Source organism: Struthio camelus, chromosome 1 (assembly GCF_040807025.1).
Source record: "Struthio camelus isolate bStrCam1 chromosome 1, bStrCam1.hap1, whole genome shotgun sequence".
NCBI classification, from domain to species: Eukaryota; Metazoa; Chordata; class Aves; order Struthioniformes; family Struthionidae; genus Struthio; species Struthio camelus.
Window position 1 is genome coordinate 81349404 of NC_090942.1, and position 17499 is coordinate 81366902.

Genomic DNA, 17499 nt, shown 5'->3' on the forward strand with positions numbered 1-17499 from the left:
TGGTTTGTGACTGGCTTGCTAGATTCTGTAATAAATAACTGCATTACTGCATAGAAAGGATATAATAATAGCAAATGTGTATTAAGTAAAAATAAGCTGCAATTTCAGTTTTACATGCCAAAGCAAACAAGATTAGTACCCCATAAAAAAAATAACTGGGCTATTTACCACTTTGGAGTTCTACCAAGTATTTGATACAACCAAACTAAAGCCTAGGACTTTAGTATATTTTCATTACAACTGTTTTTTTGAGTAACTGGGCCTCAAGACAGCACCGATTTTTGCAGAAGAAAGATACTATCCTTACTACCTTCTCTACTTCCAGAGTAATACTTCTTAATCATTCCAATGCACACCAGCGACCTTAACAGAAAGGAAGAAATGGGTATTTTGATGACAACTTCTCTGTGCTTAATGTTTCATACTGACCAATTTTATGCTTGCAGACACACCATGTGCTTCTGGATAGAGTACATTTTCAAAATAGAAACCTATCAGAAAGGAATTCAGAGACTTATGCTCCTCAAATGAAGGAAAGACAGCTGGTATAGGAGTGGAGAGCTCTCTATTACTTACCACACCATCAGTCCAGCTTTCTTTTCTCCTTTAGTTAGCATAACAGCACTGGCATTGCAAACTGTTTGAGATCAGCTGAAAAGCTCTGTATATAAGAAACAGTAAGCGACTGTGAAGAATGATGAGGAAGTGTCTTAGGTGAAAATTAAAAACAAACTCCAAGAAGCATGCATATGCCAGCGGGAAGGTAGGAAAAACAGAAGAAAGGAGGAAGAAGTCACTTAGAATCTAGCACCTTTAATCCAGGAAAATATTAGTTTCTTGCAATTCCTACAAGTTAAACATTGTTACTGTGGAAGAGGGGTAAGAGTCCAGTCAACTAAGTTTAGAGAAGGAAGTAAGGGGAACACCATGCCAAACTGTAAGCGGAATTTAAATTTCACAAAGCAGAACCTAAATTGAAATTTAGGCTTTTAACTATGACAGAACATGCCAAAGGACATTTTCAGTTCCTTGGTTTTTGTTTATTACCTGGAAAACACACAAAATAAGAAACCAAGCTTTCCCCTTGCTCCTCCCTACAGTGATCTTAGTACTATGTCAGAACACCAGTTCACCTTTCGCATTACAGCTCACCACTAAACGATAATGGCCATAATTACAACTGAGTTCACCACGCTCATGGAAAGAATCCTATCAAAACTAGTACCGTGCTCTTAAGTTTCAGAAATGAGGATTTAGAAAAGTCCAAAAGATCCTCAATTCAAGCAAGAGAGACGAAATCAAAAGCTGTATGTTTAAGTAGCTCCCAACTGAGTCTAAAAGTTACAGAAGGTATACATACCACTTCACAAGGAAAGGGAACAGGAAGCCACGGAAGAAAAGAGTCATTATGCTTAAATGGTAACATTTTCACGAGGTTACACAGGCCAAATGAGTATATCCCAGAAAAATGTGAATCCAAGTCTGAGTATAGAAACAAAAAGCAGAATAAGCCACTACAGATAAGAGGGAAAAAAAAGTTTTAGGAGAGCAAAGAGCATCAGATCAGAAAACAGACACAAAAATCATACTGGATACAAGGCTAGTACTAGCGCACCAAAAAAGGAAGGGCGCAATTAAATATTATACTAGCTGGGAAAACAGAAAAGTAAACAAACAGAAAAAGATTTCTTTGCAAGAGTCTCTCCCACATAGGATGCTGGCAAAAGATAAACTCAAGTTAGACTACAATGATCTACTGTCAGAACTGACATGTCAAAAGAAGAGAAGATAAAACAAATTGATTAACTAACAACTTGTCACCACATCTCCAAGATTTATGAGGGAATTAAAGACTGTAATGACTGAGCAGATAACAGAAATATGTAACTGCTCATTAAAGTGAGCTATTCCATGATAGGTACAAAGCATTTGCAAACCATGTTACAGGTGATTAAAAAAAAAAAGCCTCAATACTAGAAAAACTGGTTTAAAAGTAGTCACACAGAATCTCTGGAAGACCTGATGACAGTCATAAGTGAGTGCGAGGCAAAACACGGGGGAGAACATAGAACCACCCTTCTCCCTCTGACCCAGACCTACCATTCAAGTTGACTGTGTATCTTTGACCTTGTCAACTCTATCGTCTTTAACTGTTTAAAGGTACTTTATGTATACTTACTAGAATGTCCGTTCTGTAGCCTATAATAAAAAGTCTCAAAGAATCTAGGTAAAATATAATATTCACAACTATAAACACAAATATTCCTCACCATTGATGAGGTGGAGAAAAAAAATAACCAGAAGAGCAGTACAGAAGAAAAAAAGGACAAATGAAAATGTATGTTGCTAGAAACAATACTGGAGTAAGTTATCTGAAATTAACCACTTTTAATTAATACACCTGGCTGAATGGCAGAGCTATGTCCACAGAAGGCTACTTCTTTTGACTTGTTTGTATAGATCCACATGCAAATTTGACGCAGGTCAGAAAATTCACTCTGCATGATCTGAAAAAGGAGTCTCTTCCCTGCACGGCACAAGTCCTCAGCTGACAAAATGCCACCAAGAACAAGACTAGTGTTGACATGCTCTAGGGACAGCAATTTCATCAGTAGGATGCTCTGGATTCCTATCAGCCCTACACATGACCTCCTGCAAAACCATCTCTAAGTGCGAATGCCTGGTGCCAAACGCATGTTTATGCTTGCAACATGGCCAGCATGGCAAGCAGCCATGCAGTGACAGGAGCTCTGCACAGCAGAGCCTTTCTAATCTAGGCAGGACCCCAACATGATGATCCTGGTATCACCATATAATTACTCAAAGCAACTGTAAAGAACACTCAAAAAACCCACACGATTTCAAGATTGAAGGTATGCAAGAAAAAAAACAGTCATATGACTAAAAAGAAGTGAAAAATACTTCCTAAAGTGGAATGGAAATACTAAATCTCATTCTAGCTTTAACCATCCTCTCCCCTCCCCTCCCCCCAAAGGTCAGAGAGATAACACAAGCAATGAACAAGTATGGCAAAAAGGGGAGTTCCATATGACAACACTGAAGAGATTGATACTTTTTAACTTAAGAAGGGAGGAAAAAAAATAGACAAGGTAAAAATAAAAAATAGCCAGGCATTACTAGCCAACCACTCTCAAAGCAGGAAGAGATTTTTTGTTTTACCTATTAAAAACATGTCTTTGATATCACGGTTAAAGTTTACAGTATGAAAGGGATTAGATTTTCATTTCAATTTCCTTTGAAAGTTCAGGTAATGACCGCATATCATAAGCATATTCAATTAGGTAAACCTTGTGTTTAGTAAATTTTTTTTATCCACCTTCTTCAGATGGGAAGTAGTTTTGATGGTTACAGCTAAATGTTCCATGAAGATCACGCATCCATTTTTTCTTGATTCATGAGGTACATGGACATAGCCCAAGACAACATCACTGTTTTTCTTCACTAGCTAATTAATTGCTTTCTTATCATATAAAGCAAGTAATCATTTTGAATGAATACTTTATAAAATATAAGCACTTCTGGACAGAGAGAGTTTGTGTGTGCATGCACATGGATAGCGTCCTGCCACTGTTTTAAAAAGACAAGCATCCTCACAGAACTACAACTTCTAAATTTGTCCGATCACACAACACACAAGCAAGACATTTAAGTGGAGGACAGAGCTCTTTTAGCTCTAGACAGCAATTCCAATCCAATCCGAGCGCACAGTGACAAAAGAAAAGTTGCTATTAGGCTGTTACCTTGAATTGGTGACATGGTTCCAGTTTAGCTTCCGGTGGACAAACCCATGCAATGAATCACTTCTTGCTGCCTCAGCAGAAAAACAAGCTTAAAAGGAAATTCCTCCTGAGTCTCAACAATTCCTTTCAGATTGCTGCGAGATGTAATGGTCATATATACACCGCAAGATCCAGGTAAATCCAAGGATACCCTCAGAAGCCCTCTGGCTCATGGGCCAAGTAAACAGAAAGCCCACAAACAAGGGCAAAAGACTGGTCTCTGAAACCAAGAGGAAATTCTTTTGTTGGAGCGTGCCTAGCTAGTAAACCGCTAAGCCTATTCATATACCCTCAACAGGCAGCAACGTGAACAGGAGGCAGAGCCCCTCATACATATCTGGCCGCTCAGAGAACTGCTTTTTCAGAGCCTCACGCACACAACAGGGCAGGCTGAGAGATAACGCTGTACAGCAGCTTAGAGCTGCCGAGTGAGTCGGGGCTACTACAGAGCAACCATTGCCCTCGTGCCAGCTCATATATTAATACAGTAAGCGGATTCAAGGAGTTAAATCAGTCACAAACTAACCTGGGGTGCCAGGGGGAGACACCCCTACCCCCAAAAAACAAACAACAAAAAAAAACCCACCAAAACAACCAGCTTTCAGCCATTTCTGGCTCCCTGCAAGACACTTAGAGCCGTTAAAAGGGTTAATCTGCAAGGATGGTGGTTAAGGAGAGAAGAATCGCATTAACTCTGACTTTATTTGGTGTTATCTGCCATAGAAACGCATACTCCATTGAACTAACTTGACAGAGGCTCCACCAGTTTCAGCAGAGTCAGGCTAATGTTCTCCCATTTCACTTTTATTGCTACTGAACCTACTTCTTTTGGTCAATTAGAGAACAGCAAGTTGGCCAGAATTCTGAACAAAGGAGAGAATCATCTATTGAGTATTTTACTTCAAGGACTTGTCTATGGGTCAAAAAGGTACTGTAATTTAAGGTTTGTCATGGGAGTGAATGACCACCTAAAGCCAACGGAGCAATCTGTACAAGGGATTTCCAGCCTGCTTCATGCAAAAGACAAACAGGCTAGCTCAAACAACAAAACAAGCTACTTGTGATTTAATTCTCTGACTTGGCCTGAAGTATGAACACTCAGAGAAACTACTCTAGCAGTAGAGTCAGGGCTGTAACTAGAGGCAAAGGGGCTGAGACAAGCAGCTGGAGGCAGTAACCTCTTCTACTAGCACAGCTGGAAAAAGACACTCTGTCAATAGCCTTTAAACTACTGTTCTTCTGCTTTGTGTGTTTAGATTAAAGCTCCTTGGGACACTGACCAGTTGTGTTTTTAGAGCACTAACTCCAATGGAAGCACATGATATAACCCAAAAATGTTAGAAGGCAAACAGCAGGGGCTGGGAAAACACGTATACTTGTACCTGTAAGGTAGTCAGAAAGAATCAGCCTCTTGAACTGGATATATTTTAGAAGCAACACAGATCACTACTGATGTATAGTATAAAGCACAAAATTTGCCAACTTATTCTTTAGATAAAAGTTTATCTTCTGCCTAGAGTAAGTACATACGTACCCAACTTCAAAACCGACAACAATAAACTACTAACAAAGTGAAGAAAAACAGCAATTCGTAACAGAAATGTTTAGACAGTTGCACTGAAAGACATGTCTTCATGAGGACTCGGGAGCATGCTATTCAAGGCCTAAGTTTCTGAACCTTTTATGTTTCCAAGATGAAGAGGGGCAATGTTTTGAAATCAACCCATTCTTAAGAATTTGCTAATGTCTAGCTATAAAGACAAAAATACACACACATCCCCCACATTATTCCCCCAAAAGCCACCACGTATTCCAATCCTGCACTTACAGATTTGAATATGTACCTTCAATTACATGAATTATAAACCAAAACAGGCACTTTGAATGGCAAAATGCACAACAGCATACTCCCCAAACAATTTTCAAACAAATTAATGTTTAACAGCAATATCTTTGTATGATATTTTCTAGATACATAAATAATATTTACTCTTATGAATTCACTGGAAATTACACCTTTCCCCGTACTTCCTATGACTTGTCATTAGACTTTATTTAGACAGCCTATCAAATGCCTTTTCCTCACACACAGAGAAAAACACTCTTTTGTTATCTAGCAGTGTAAGTATAGTACTACCAGCCAAAGTGAAACGTTCCTATCCTGTTGTCATCCTAGAACTATGTTTCCTGTGATTTAAAAGGCTTGTTGTGATTTGCAACCAATGTAGAACTTACTTTTTTTTTTTTAAGATAGTTTTCATTTCTGCTGCCTCCATTTCTCCCCCACCCCATATTAGCCCACAGAGTATGTTTCTCCAAAAACCTTGGACCTTCTTTTCCATTATTCCCTATTCCTTTTCTCTCCCTGCTTATGTTCCTTATGCATGTCTTCCTCTTCTAGTGTTTTTAATAACCAGCAAAAACAGTTGACCCTAATACCACAGATTTCAAAACTGGACATACCATTTTAAACTTCAGCAGCAGAAAATGATGAGCCTGAACCTTTTTCCACTCTAGTACAACTTAACAGCACTTTGAGTAACAGCAGAAGGGTTAGAGCTCTGTCCGCAGACATCAGAAGATAGCACTGCATTTCAAGTTCAATGTTTAAACATAAATCAGAATCGATTCTGCAGAATTCTAAATTCGAGGAAGCCCATTTTAACTACTACGGGGGAAGCTGAAAGAGGCGGCTATTTGTTGGTGAGTTCATTACCTTATCTTTATAATGATCCAGAGCAGCTGATCTATTTGATCCCTACCTCACTCCACCCCTCAAAAAAATTAATGCTGTTGTCTAACAACAGGTAGACTTCTCCAGCTGTGCTTTGATGTAAAACAGTTGACATCTGAAAGAGGGAGACCTTCCAAGGAGGAAGGTATGTTTGCATGCTTTAGTTTTGCTGACGTATCCTCAGAAAACAGGTAAACAACTGATAAATAGCTACCTAAGAAAAACGTTCGGCTGTACTGAAAAGCAATATTACCAGTTGGGCCAAATATCAAGCTCTCAGTAGAAATGCCTTACTTGGCTAGATGTAAACAAAGGGGAAAAAACTGTACATGTGCTTTTATTTAGTTAAGCAAAGATGCAAAAATGTGTGCTATTACAAGATATCAGAGAGACTCCAAGCTAGGGAAAGCACAGTATTAAGTGATTTTCCCTTTTCTTAGGGCTTCTAACATCAATCGCAGGCTTAAAGGTTTTTTTTTACTGACTCTGGACCAGAAACTACACGAGCCAAAACTAATGTTCAACTGTTCATTGAACATGTATGCACACAAAAAGTTAAAGCCTCAACATCCTCCCCCCCCAGCCCCAAAGTTAATCCGTAACACAAATTCTTGTCTTTGAAATATTTAAAAGACTTAAATTACCAAAGTCATCTTGAATTTTTTGTAAGTTATCTGTCAATCCATGAAAACCATTTGTGTGCCAAAGCAGATAGCCTCAGGGTGGGGGAAGGGGAGGGGAGGACTTGGCAGCTTTCAAAAATTCTCCAAACACTGTGTCTCTAAACCAGCATTTACTAACAGTGTCACTATACTCAGCTCTTTTTGTGTGCCTGTCACTAAGCAGCAAGTAAGAACAGACAGCTCAGAAGCCTCTTGAAAGGACAAGGAGGGAACCTTCAACCTGAATCTTTTTCCCCCCCCACCCCTTTCCCTACCCAATCACCTTTCCTATTGCATTACATCTTTATTGTTGACTGAAACAGTAGACTAAAGTCAGGGGAACACCTACCCATTTTAATGCAAAAACCTTGAAAATCTATACCACAGCTCAGTTAAAAAGATCAGACAATTATTGGTTGAACCTGCTCAAAATATTGCAACTAAAAGAAAAAGATTTAGCTTTAAGGAACAGACATACTTTCACTTAGCTATGCAGACATTTCATAGCCACTTTGCCATACAGGCTTATGTCTGGCTGTTTGAATAAAAATAGCTAATGTGCTTGCTTGTTATGCCATTAAATAAAGTGCACAAAGGAATTGCCAGTACTGTTTTTGTCCATTAAAGGCAATGGTCATTAATAGCTTGTACTTGTAGAAGGCTGTCAGGAAAACAGAATGCCTAAGCTTCCTCCACATTTTTCTATATGTTTAACCATAGAGGAGACAGCAGGGAAAAAGATACTACATGTTTCCTTGTTCCAGAACAGGTCACACCTGTGGAATAGCTGTCAAGCCATACAAGCTTCAATCGTAGAGAAAAAAAGACTAGTCCAATAAATTTGAGTGGGCAAAAAGATGCGAGTCTTTTCATGGAAAGAGTATCTTGGTAAAATACACCATGACGTGGGTTAGTATTTCTGGACTTTTTTTTGCTGACCTGACTAAAATCTCAGAGATTAGCACATTACTTGTATTACTGTTCTTTCTGATCTGTTTTATGCTTTTTGATCTGAAGGAGTTAACTTTCAGCAATATTCCCCGTGAGAGAGGAAATAGGCAATGAATGGACTAATCGCACAATCATGTCTGGGCTAGGTGAACAGATTTTTCAGACATCTTCAAATAGGTCCACGTGGAAATCACGCCAGAGAGGCTAAATACACCACACTGAGGAAACAGGCTATGTCAACTGGATAATTTCCAGGCCTGGATCGCCTAACAAGCGGACTGGAGGATGGGAAGCTGACATGTTCACAACATGTCAACCATGAGAAGCCAGGACTTTTCACCAGTTATACTGGAGAGGGGCTGAACAGGAGAGCTGACTCCACCAACAAGAGAGACTGGGACGGGGGGGGGGGGGGGGGGAGACATCATACACGCTCAGATGAAAAGTTACTTGCGGGGAGAAGGAGACAAACAGGGTGGTGAGAGGAAGTATAAGTAAAAGCAGGTTTATTAGACTGTCTAAATATGCCTAAGTCTTCCACTCACTAGGATACGACAGAGATTTTACCAGCCCTCATAAAGATTTTGTGCTCATTTGCCTGCGGCTGCCATGTTTTCCTGGAAATATGTGAATACGAACCTGGAGAACAATCGTTGCTGACTACAGCTTTCAGTTAAGACATCAAAGCACTCGCTGCGTGAAGCTTGAGAATTTACCTTTTGAGAGCTCTTAGGAAATTGAAATGACACAGGATTAGCTTGGCAGAAAGGGGAAGGTGGTACACGGCCCTATTTCTATGAGAAATGACTTGCCATCAATGCAGAACCCTAAACAGATTATGGTAAAAGACACTGTCACAGCCTGCCCTCATTTTGGAGCACATCTATCTTGTACCCAAGGACCTGAGACAGGCAGAGGGAGCCCTACGAAGGTGAGGACACCATCAGTCTTCTCCTAACCTGGATTCAATCAGGTGCGTAACTTCAGGTTTATCGGCAACTAGCCACATGTCAAACCACCGCACTAAGATTAGTGCTACGCTTTCTTGCTGAAATATTTTTCTTCCTCACTCAAGGACTGGCAAAGCTTTGAGTCACGAGAAGTCAGGCACTTCTTTGTTCAAACCAGGTTGAAGTTTACTCCATTTGCTCTGCCAGTTTTTCTAGTAAGAAAGAGGCTTCTACCTAAATTCTCTAATTTTCATAAGGTACTTACAAGCATGATAGGGTCAGAAGAGAGAAACTTATCAGAATGCTCCTTTCCCCTCTGGTTCTCTTCTTCCCAGTTTTCTGGAGTTCAAATGAACTCTCATAAAACTATCAGGGACAGCAGAGCTGGAAAGCAAGAGAAAGTGCTCAATTCCAGTGCTTAAAGCATAATTTTTAAAGAAATTAAGAAACCCCAATAGCTAGGCAGGTTCCCACCTGTAACCAAATGCTTGTGGGAACTGTATAGATGATCGGTGCTATACTTACTTATTCCAAATAGCATTAATATAATGAACTGGAAAACAATCTCATGCCCATTGCTTAGGCAAATATTTTCTCAGTGCTTACAATCCACCTTGGAAATAGAGGCTTGCTTCAGTAGCGGGCTGACCTCCTGCGAGAAGCCCTCTCAAGTGTAGATTACACTCTTTGGATGTATTTGGAAGATGTTTGGCTCCTATGTTTAAGGGCCATGCAGGACTGACTAGGCTTAGTGAAATATGCACTATCAAGACAGTCACTCCTCTGCAAGCACCATCTTGCAGTTGTATCACTGGGTAGAAACCCAAGCCCTGGCATGGCATCTGAGTCTTTAAAGTCTGGGGTGAATGATTCTTACTCACATCTAGCAATCAAGAAACAAAAACAACTATTAAAAATGTGGTGTTCAGATCCCTAACATTATGAATTATTCAGCCTTTAAACATGCTTTACTGAGAGTTCAGTAGGAGAAAAATGCAGTTCTGAATCAATTTCATCTGGAATAGTGCAGGGGGAGGGAGAGTTGCCCTCCTATTTTGAGAGCAACATCTATGCTATACATGCAGAGCCAAAGCCTTTTAATCCAGCAGGCTGAATACATACTAGTTATTCAAACTCAAGAACGTGTGCATAAAAGGAATTTCATACAATTAGCCTCTGTTGTCCTCATTTTATGCTCTGTTTTATGTTCTCATTCCCATGTTGCTATCATTACGCAGTCAGACCCATCTTTTTTTGCCTCCCACAATGTTTTTAGTAATATAAAAACATTAAGACAAGCAGGCAAAGATGTCTTTAAAAAAAAAAAAAGTATTTGCACCAACCACTGATCCATGATTTAGTCAAACAGACCCACTTCACAGATCATTGTAGTACTGCAAAATCAAGTGAAACACCATGAAAACAGGCAACACTGGTTTAATCTTAAATACCCGTTTCATAGTTTCCTGCTAACTGTAACAGAATGGGACACAGTCATCATTTGATGAATAAGATTTTTTTAGTAGGCTACCACTCTGGATAGCATGTAAAAAGATCTTATGGAATAAGAAAAAAAATCGCATTTATTCTCAAATAATAAAACCTCCACTTGCATATCATGATTTGCTAAACAATTGAGAGAATTTTATAATTCAGCCAAAACGAGAGAGTGCAAACATGTTTGAGGAGGTCTGTGCAAGGAATCGATCCTAGTTTCTGAGTAACAGACTGAGGACTTGTATTACATGGAGTAAAATTCAGTAACACAACTAAGAGAAACTGTAAGTTATTGGCTATGTATGGTTTATACTGTGACAAAGAGCAGAGATAACTGACTTCCTCACAGTAAAGAGCCTTGTTTCTACCGTTGCTTTCATATATTCATGCACCATAAATGTAATAGCTTTGTACAGTACAAGAGCAGAAAAACGGCAGCACAGGAGCTAGGGTAGGTCAGTCTCAGAATAGATCATCCAACATCTCTGCATCCTTACAGGAAACCTCCTGTCACTGAGACAACACTCTTTCCCCTCTTTACTAGCCTGATCAACTACTAAGTTTTGTTTTTTCATCTGCAGGAGCATTTCATAGGGACACAAAATGGAAAGATGCCAATCTTCCCAGAGCCAATTCTGAGTAGGTCAGTCTTGGCTCTGTAGTAGACCACATAGTGCAGCAAAAGGAAACACAAGGCCTTGAACTCATGCCCGTCTCCCCTCCTGTCCTCCATACACACACCCTAGATGCAGATTGTCTGTGATTGCTGAGCAAAAGTAATTCACTGGTGGCCAACAAGATCTCCACTGGAGACTATGATAGCTGCCAACAGGCCACATCCATAAGCAAACCAAGAACTGCTCTGATTAAAACTACAAGAACCCAGAAGTTACAAAGCCAAACTTAACCTTGAATGCATACTTTAGGTTTCCCTCAGGTGTTATAGGAAGTTACAGAGTAACTATAATGGAGATTTCTTATTTGGAACTGCAAAGCTAATGCCAATCTAGAGATCAGATAAGCCCAGGGAAAGAAACAATAAATATTAACTTCCCTGTTCTGACAGCATTCTTCAACCAAGAGTAATGCTGTAGTACTACAGGGCATTTCAGATTCCAGACTTCTTTCTTCATCCTCCAGAGCCAGTTTATCTCAACTAACTTTGACATCAGTGCGATGACGCCATTATGTAAGTGATACATGAGAACTGAAGTTAGGCTCCATCAAATAACCACTAGAAGTATTCTGAGGTTGTGTGTTCACTTCTCCCTCACACAGATGACTTCTGGTCTTTAGTAACGATGGCTTTAGTTCAGGTAGACATCACGATACACATCACCAGGCCACCCATCACCCATGACTTTTGATTTACGAACAAAGTAGAGGCCATGTACGTAGACAACTGACAGCCACAAAGAAAGCTGAGACACTGAATAAATCAAGTAGTAAAAAACTTTCTGTAGAATATTTCAAATATCAGTTCTTAAGAAACTCCATGTCACTACGCTAAATCTGGAAGTAATCCACAAGGAATTGCAGGGAAAGAATGTTCCACTTCAACACGTTAGGGGCACAGCTACTTCCTTATTACCCAGAAAACCAGCTTCTCGATAATTTTTTTTTTAAATAATCATGAGCATACTACTACATCACCATGGACAAAATACTGCAAGATAGCAAGAAATTTTTAGTCAGCTGATCAGTAAAACAACAAATCTGTACAGACAGATTCACAGGTCAAACTCAGGTTTCTTCCCTAGGGTGAAACAAAAGCAAAAACAACACGAAAACGCAAAAGGAAGGGATGTGCCAAACCTCCTACCCCTCATCCTTTTACAATACCCACTATATGCAATCTGGCTATTAAAGACTGCCAGCACTTCAAGAATGCCCATGCTTTCCTGACTGTTCTTACAGACAAACAAACAAACAAAACCTAAACAATTCAATAGAAATATTACAATAAAGTGAAAGCTGCCATCCTGACTCAGTTTTCTTGGGGAAAAACTGCTTAAGTTGCATTTTGAAATGTACTAAGCACAAGCTGGGGAGCAAGGAGTTGAACTTCAAAAACAAACAAAAAAACCCCCAAAACAACAACAAAAAATAGGTGGCTGAGTAAGGCCTTAAACCAGCGAACTACTTGTACTACGCAATGCTTAGACCACAGCTCACTTGAAAACCAGTGCAAGTGACCAAAATCAGTGGCTAATTTGCCTATTTAGCATTTCTTACAGGTATCTAGAAAAGAGCCTGAATTTGTCCTTCCAAAGCCTTCGTAAGGCCTACCGTGAATCACTTATTCATTTTAAAGGCAAGATAGCGGTCAGCTGACCTTTCCAGTGCTATCCAGTCTCTAGTAACTCCATCTGACTTCGCTCCCCCGTATGCCTCCAGCTTCTAGCCGCAAGGACACAGGTCCAGGACTCCCACGGCAGGCAGCAAGTCATTTTGCCGCGGAAGGTTGCGCAGGCACGTGGCAGCTACGGCCGCAACCTCACGCACGGGCACGGACCTGGGAGTAGATGGCGCTGGCAAAGGAGAAAGAGCTTCTGGTGGAATCCATTTAACACATTCCTGAACAGCTTCTGCCAATACGGTTCCTATGGACAGTTAAAGTTATTCTCGCTAAAAGCAAACATCCCTGCTAGGCTAGCTGCCTTCACTGAAAGGAGAGCATGCGTTTCACAGAAACAAAGATATATTGAGCTCATTTTCCTCCTACAGAGTTGTTCTGGTATGCCTAAAACTGATTTTGTTCCATTAAATCTACTTAGGTAGCTAACAAAACCAGACCTACTGGAGTAGGACCTATTTATATATCTTTACATAACATGTTGGGTTTTAAAATGCTTGTTTGGCTTTCTGGACCTTTGCCCATGAATTAAACCATAGAGCATTTTTGCAGCTATCACCTCTAAATTAGCACAAGAACTGGCACCTTCTGTGCTTCTTTTACTTATTCGTTCATTTTAAAAGAGACATTAAAATTGAGTATTAACATATACTGAAGCACTAGTGCTTTAAACAAGCATAATAACCTGGGTTTACTACACCTCATACATTTTATAGATTCATTCCTAACGCTATTAATAAGCGTATTTAGTAAATGCAGGACTTGCTTTAGAATATCTTTGTATCTTCACTGATTAAAGCTAAAAATACATCTACAACCTCCCTGTTGCATATTTCCTCCAGATTCAAACAAAAAACCCAACCAACATAAACAACTGTGATTAATGCTTCAATTTCAAACGGGCAGCGAGATGAACACCATAAAAAGAAACTAAGACTTAATATTTTTCCACCTCCCCTCAAAACACTAGAGTCTAAATCAACTTCTGTCTGGTCAGTCGAGACTTTGTAAGTTCTGTCTCTACCAAACCACATGCTGCCAGGAATAGCATAAATCATAAAACAAGGAACACAAGATGATTTGGGGGTTTGGGATTTTTTTTTTTTAAATTACTGAAAGGCCCCCCAAAATTATCCTTACAAAGTGAAACAGTTAAAACTGCTTTTAGCTTTCAAAACGTGCACAGATGTATTTATTGGGTATACACATAATGTTTGAACAAAAAAAAGTTAGTCATAGGTCAGACAATAAAGCTTACTATGACTACACCCTTCACTTGAAGGAAAAGTGAGAGCTCAATTTCTGCTTTAGCCAACTGAAGAAAGAGAAGAAAGTGAATTTGCCTTGATTTTGTCTGCTACAAGCCAGCCTCCTACGGTCCCCTCCGACGTGCAACAAAACGCTTTCGGGAGGCTGAAAAAAAAAAAAAAATCCTACTATTGGTCAGGCTTTGCAAGAGGCACATCCCGTGCACCTTGTTCAGGACACACTGATGGGTAGCAGCATTTTCCTCGCCCCAGGGCTTTTACACACACACACACAGATCGGAAGGTAATCATCTGGCAGGCCGTGCTAGCGAAAGCCCCAGAACTACTGGTTTTCCAGATTACAGCACCAGGTTAACGTCTTCGCGAGGTGCTCTGCTCTCCGATTCCGCACCAGCCCTCCATTTTGTCAACCGACTCGATTTAAGCGCTTCCACCACCACCACCACCACCCCCCACCACCCCCCCTCACCCCAAGTTCACGGCAGGACCTGGAGGGGCCGGGGCCAGGCCATGCCCTGCGGGCCCGCCGCGCACCCCACCGCCTCGGCAGCCGACGCGCGCTCCCTGCCCGCCGGCCAGCGCCGCTCGCTCCCTTCTGAGGCACCAACCAGCGCGCGTCGCGCTGCAAATCCGCCGCCGCCGCCGCCGCCGCCGCCGCCGCCGCCCCCCTCCTCCTCCTCCTCCTCCTCCCCCCCCCCCAAAACATCCTTCCGCGGCTCGCTTCCAGCGCAAAAATTAAAGAAGGGGTCTGTCAGGCATCTCTTTTCAGCACCGGGCGGACTCCCCTGTGCCCGCGCGAAGGCAGCCCTGCTTTCTCCCCCCGCCTTTAAGACAAGGGGCAGGTGGACAGGTACTTTCCTAAAGGTAAATTTGGGGAGGAAGGAGGGGAAGAAGAGGCCAGGGCGCGGGGGCCTCCCCCCCCCCCAACCTCCCGGCGGCTCCCCCCTTCTCCTTACCCTATGGAGGGGGGGGGAAGGAGGAGGGAGGCAGCGGCAGCCGGAGCCGGCAGGGCCGGGGCCAGGCGCGACGACATGTGAGGCGCGGGCCGGCGGCTCGTCCTCGCCTCGCCTCCCCTCCGCTCCCCGCCCAGCCCGGCCCGGCCCGGCCCCCCCGCCTGCCCCCCGGCCGCCTGGGCCCCCCCGCCGGGGACACGGGGAGGCCGCTGCCCCCCACCTCCCCAAAACCCCGGTCCCGGCCCCCGAGGCGATACCACACAGCGGGTGACGGCAGCGGGGCAGGTCCCCGGCTCGCTTACTCCCCCCCCCCCCCGGGGCAAATGGGGGGGGGGGGTGTCCCCGGCGCCAGCTTCTCCCCTGCTTCTCCCTGCCCGACACTGACTGTTTTCACCTCCCCCCGCCCCGTCTCTAGTTTGTCCCCTTTGGTAGGAATAAAAGTTGCCACCAGCCTCTCTTCGCTGCTGCCAGAACCAACTTTGTCTCCTTCCAGCCGCTGGGAAAGCTCTTCTTTTTCCTTCTTCTTGAATAGTAATAATAATAATTTAAAAAAAAAACAAACTAAAAAACCATCTATTCTGGTCTTTTTAAGAGGGGGAAGCTTGAAGGTAGGAGGGGAGAGAAGCAGAAAAAGGAAACATTTGGAGGCTTTTTTTTTTCTCTCTCTCTCCTTCCCCCCTCCCCTCCGCGATGGCTTGAGAAATTTAAAAAGGGACAGTGATCCAGCGGGGGGGGGAAGAAGGACCGAAAAGCCAGGGAAAGGAAGAGAAAGTTGTTGGGTTTATTTTTTGTTCCCCTCCTAAAAAGCCTTAGGTTCCCTAAAGGAACCAAACAATCACTAATAAATGGTTAGAGCAAACAGACACAAGGAGGAGGCGGGGGGGGGGGAAGAGAAGAGTTTTGCTGGTCAGTAAACTTCAAGCTGCTGGGATGAGGTCATTGGTGTAAAAATAAAGCGATGGCGTCATTTGAAACCAATCCCAGTGAATGAACTCAGCCGGGGGGGGGGGGGGGGAGGTGGAGAGAGAGAGAGAAGGAGAAAGAGGAGGGAGGGGGGGGAGAGAGGATCCGAGCGAGGAGACAAGCGCGGCCCCGGCCCCGCCGGCTGGGGAGGCGGCAGCGGGGGCTCGGGCTACCACGCTGTCCCGGGGCCGGGGACAGGCGCTGCTCGCCCCCGCAGTCCCGTTTGAGTGCTCGGTTGCTGGGCCGGCCCCGGGGAGGAGCCACCCGAGGAGCCGCGGCGGCGGCGGCGGTGATGGCGGCCCTTCCCCCACCCGCCTTCGCGCCTCCTCGCGTCGCGTCGCGGCGGGTCGAGCTCGCCCTCGCCCTCCTGACGGGCCGCGCTTGCCCTCCTCCTCCTCCCTCCCTCGCCTCTCTGACGTCAACACCTCGCCGCCTGGCTTCTCCTTGACACCTCCTGCCTCACCGCGCGAGCCCCCTCGCCCACCCTGATGCCCAGTGGGGCGAAGGAGAGGGCCCTTCTGTCCCCAAAACGAGGGCCTGCGCCAGAAGGGAAGGAGGGTTTCGCCCCCTTCGCCGGCGCCCGTGCCCCCCATCCCTCGATGCGCTGGGGCCAGGCCTCCGCCACCCGCCCCGCGCTTCCCCCTCCGAGCGCGCGGGTGTGTGCCTGTGCGTACGCCGGGTGGCACGGAAAAGGGGTGACGCTGCTCAGCCGGCTTGTGGCTGGGCAGTAGGCGCTCCCGGTGGCTTCGTAGAAACTGTTGTCACCCTTCCAAAAGGAAGACGGAGATACGTGCGGTAGTCAAACCCTTAAGGCTTTGAATCCTTGGGCTGAGGCATGAGCTGATGCGCGCGGAGCGCTCCTTTGGCTGCACTGAAAGTTGAGGGCTTTCACCCTTTAAAGACCTTGTTAAATAATAACGGTAGTTTAAAAAGCAACTTGAAGAAAATGAAAATTATCTGAATAGTTAGATACACATAAACACAAGTGTTTTGTCTAATACATATTCATTCTGGCTAGTACAGACTTCAACAAAAAAGCTACACATACATACTTCAAGGATTTGATGGGACATATCTGCTCTTCCACAACCCTCTAAGTACTTCCAGACTAGTCTACAAAGCTTTTTTTTCTTTTGTTCCTCTCTCTCTCTCAAAGACACCCCTGATACCATCACAGATAATCACAGGTGCCATCACTAAGTAGTGTTTCCAGGTTCTGTTTGATATGCAGGAAGTCTTAAATGCCAGAATTCAAGAGCTCCATTTAGTCCTATCCTCTGTCTTTTGAATCCCCACGTGACAAACCCATAGAAGATGGCAGGCAGGAGAAAGAGTGTTAGACTTTCACTGCTGTCCCTTCAGATG

At 43.4% G+C, this 17499-nt stretch overlaps 1 protein-coding gene across 16 annotated transcripts in view; it reads right to left on the reverse strand.

The window, feature by feature from the left end:
- DUSP16 (dual specificity phosphatase 16) overlaps positions 1-16353 on the reverse strand; it is a 72052-nt gene extending 55699 nt beyond the window's left edge. Inside the window, exons 1-3 of one of the 16 annotated variants that reach the window (XM_068953047.1) lie at positions 15624-15760; positions 14294-14363; positions 9363-9481 (exon numbers count right to left, since the gene is read on the reverse strand). The gene's annotated coding sequence lies outside the window, so the exon portion shown is untranslated. Of the gene's footprint in view, positions 1-3761; positions 3838-9362; positions 9482-12929; positions 13198-14293; positions 14364-14687; positions 14816-15174; positions 15292-15428; positions 15554-15623 lie in introns of those variants that run through there. The other 15 variants (XM_068953118.1, XM_068953072.1, XM_068953053.1 and 12 more) reach the window with 15 other exon arrangements.
- Positions 16354-17499: the final 1146 nt, after the last annotated feature.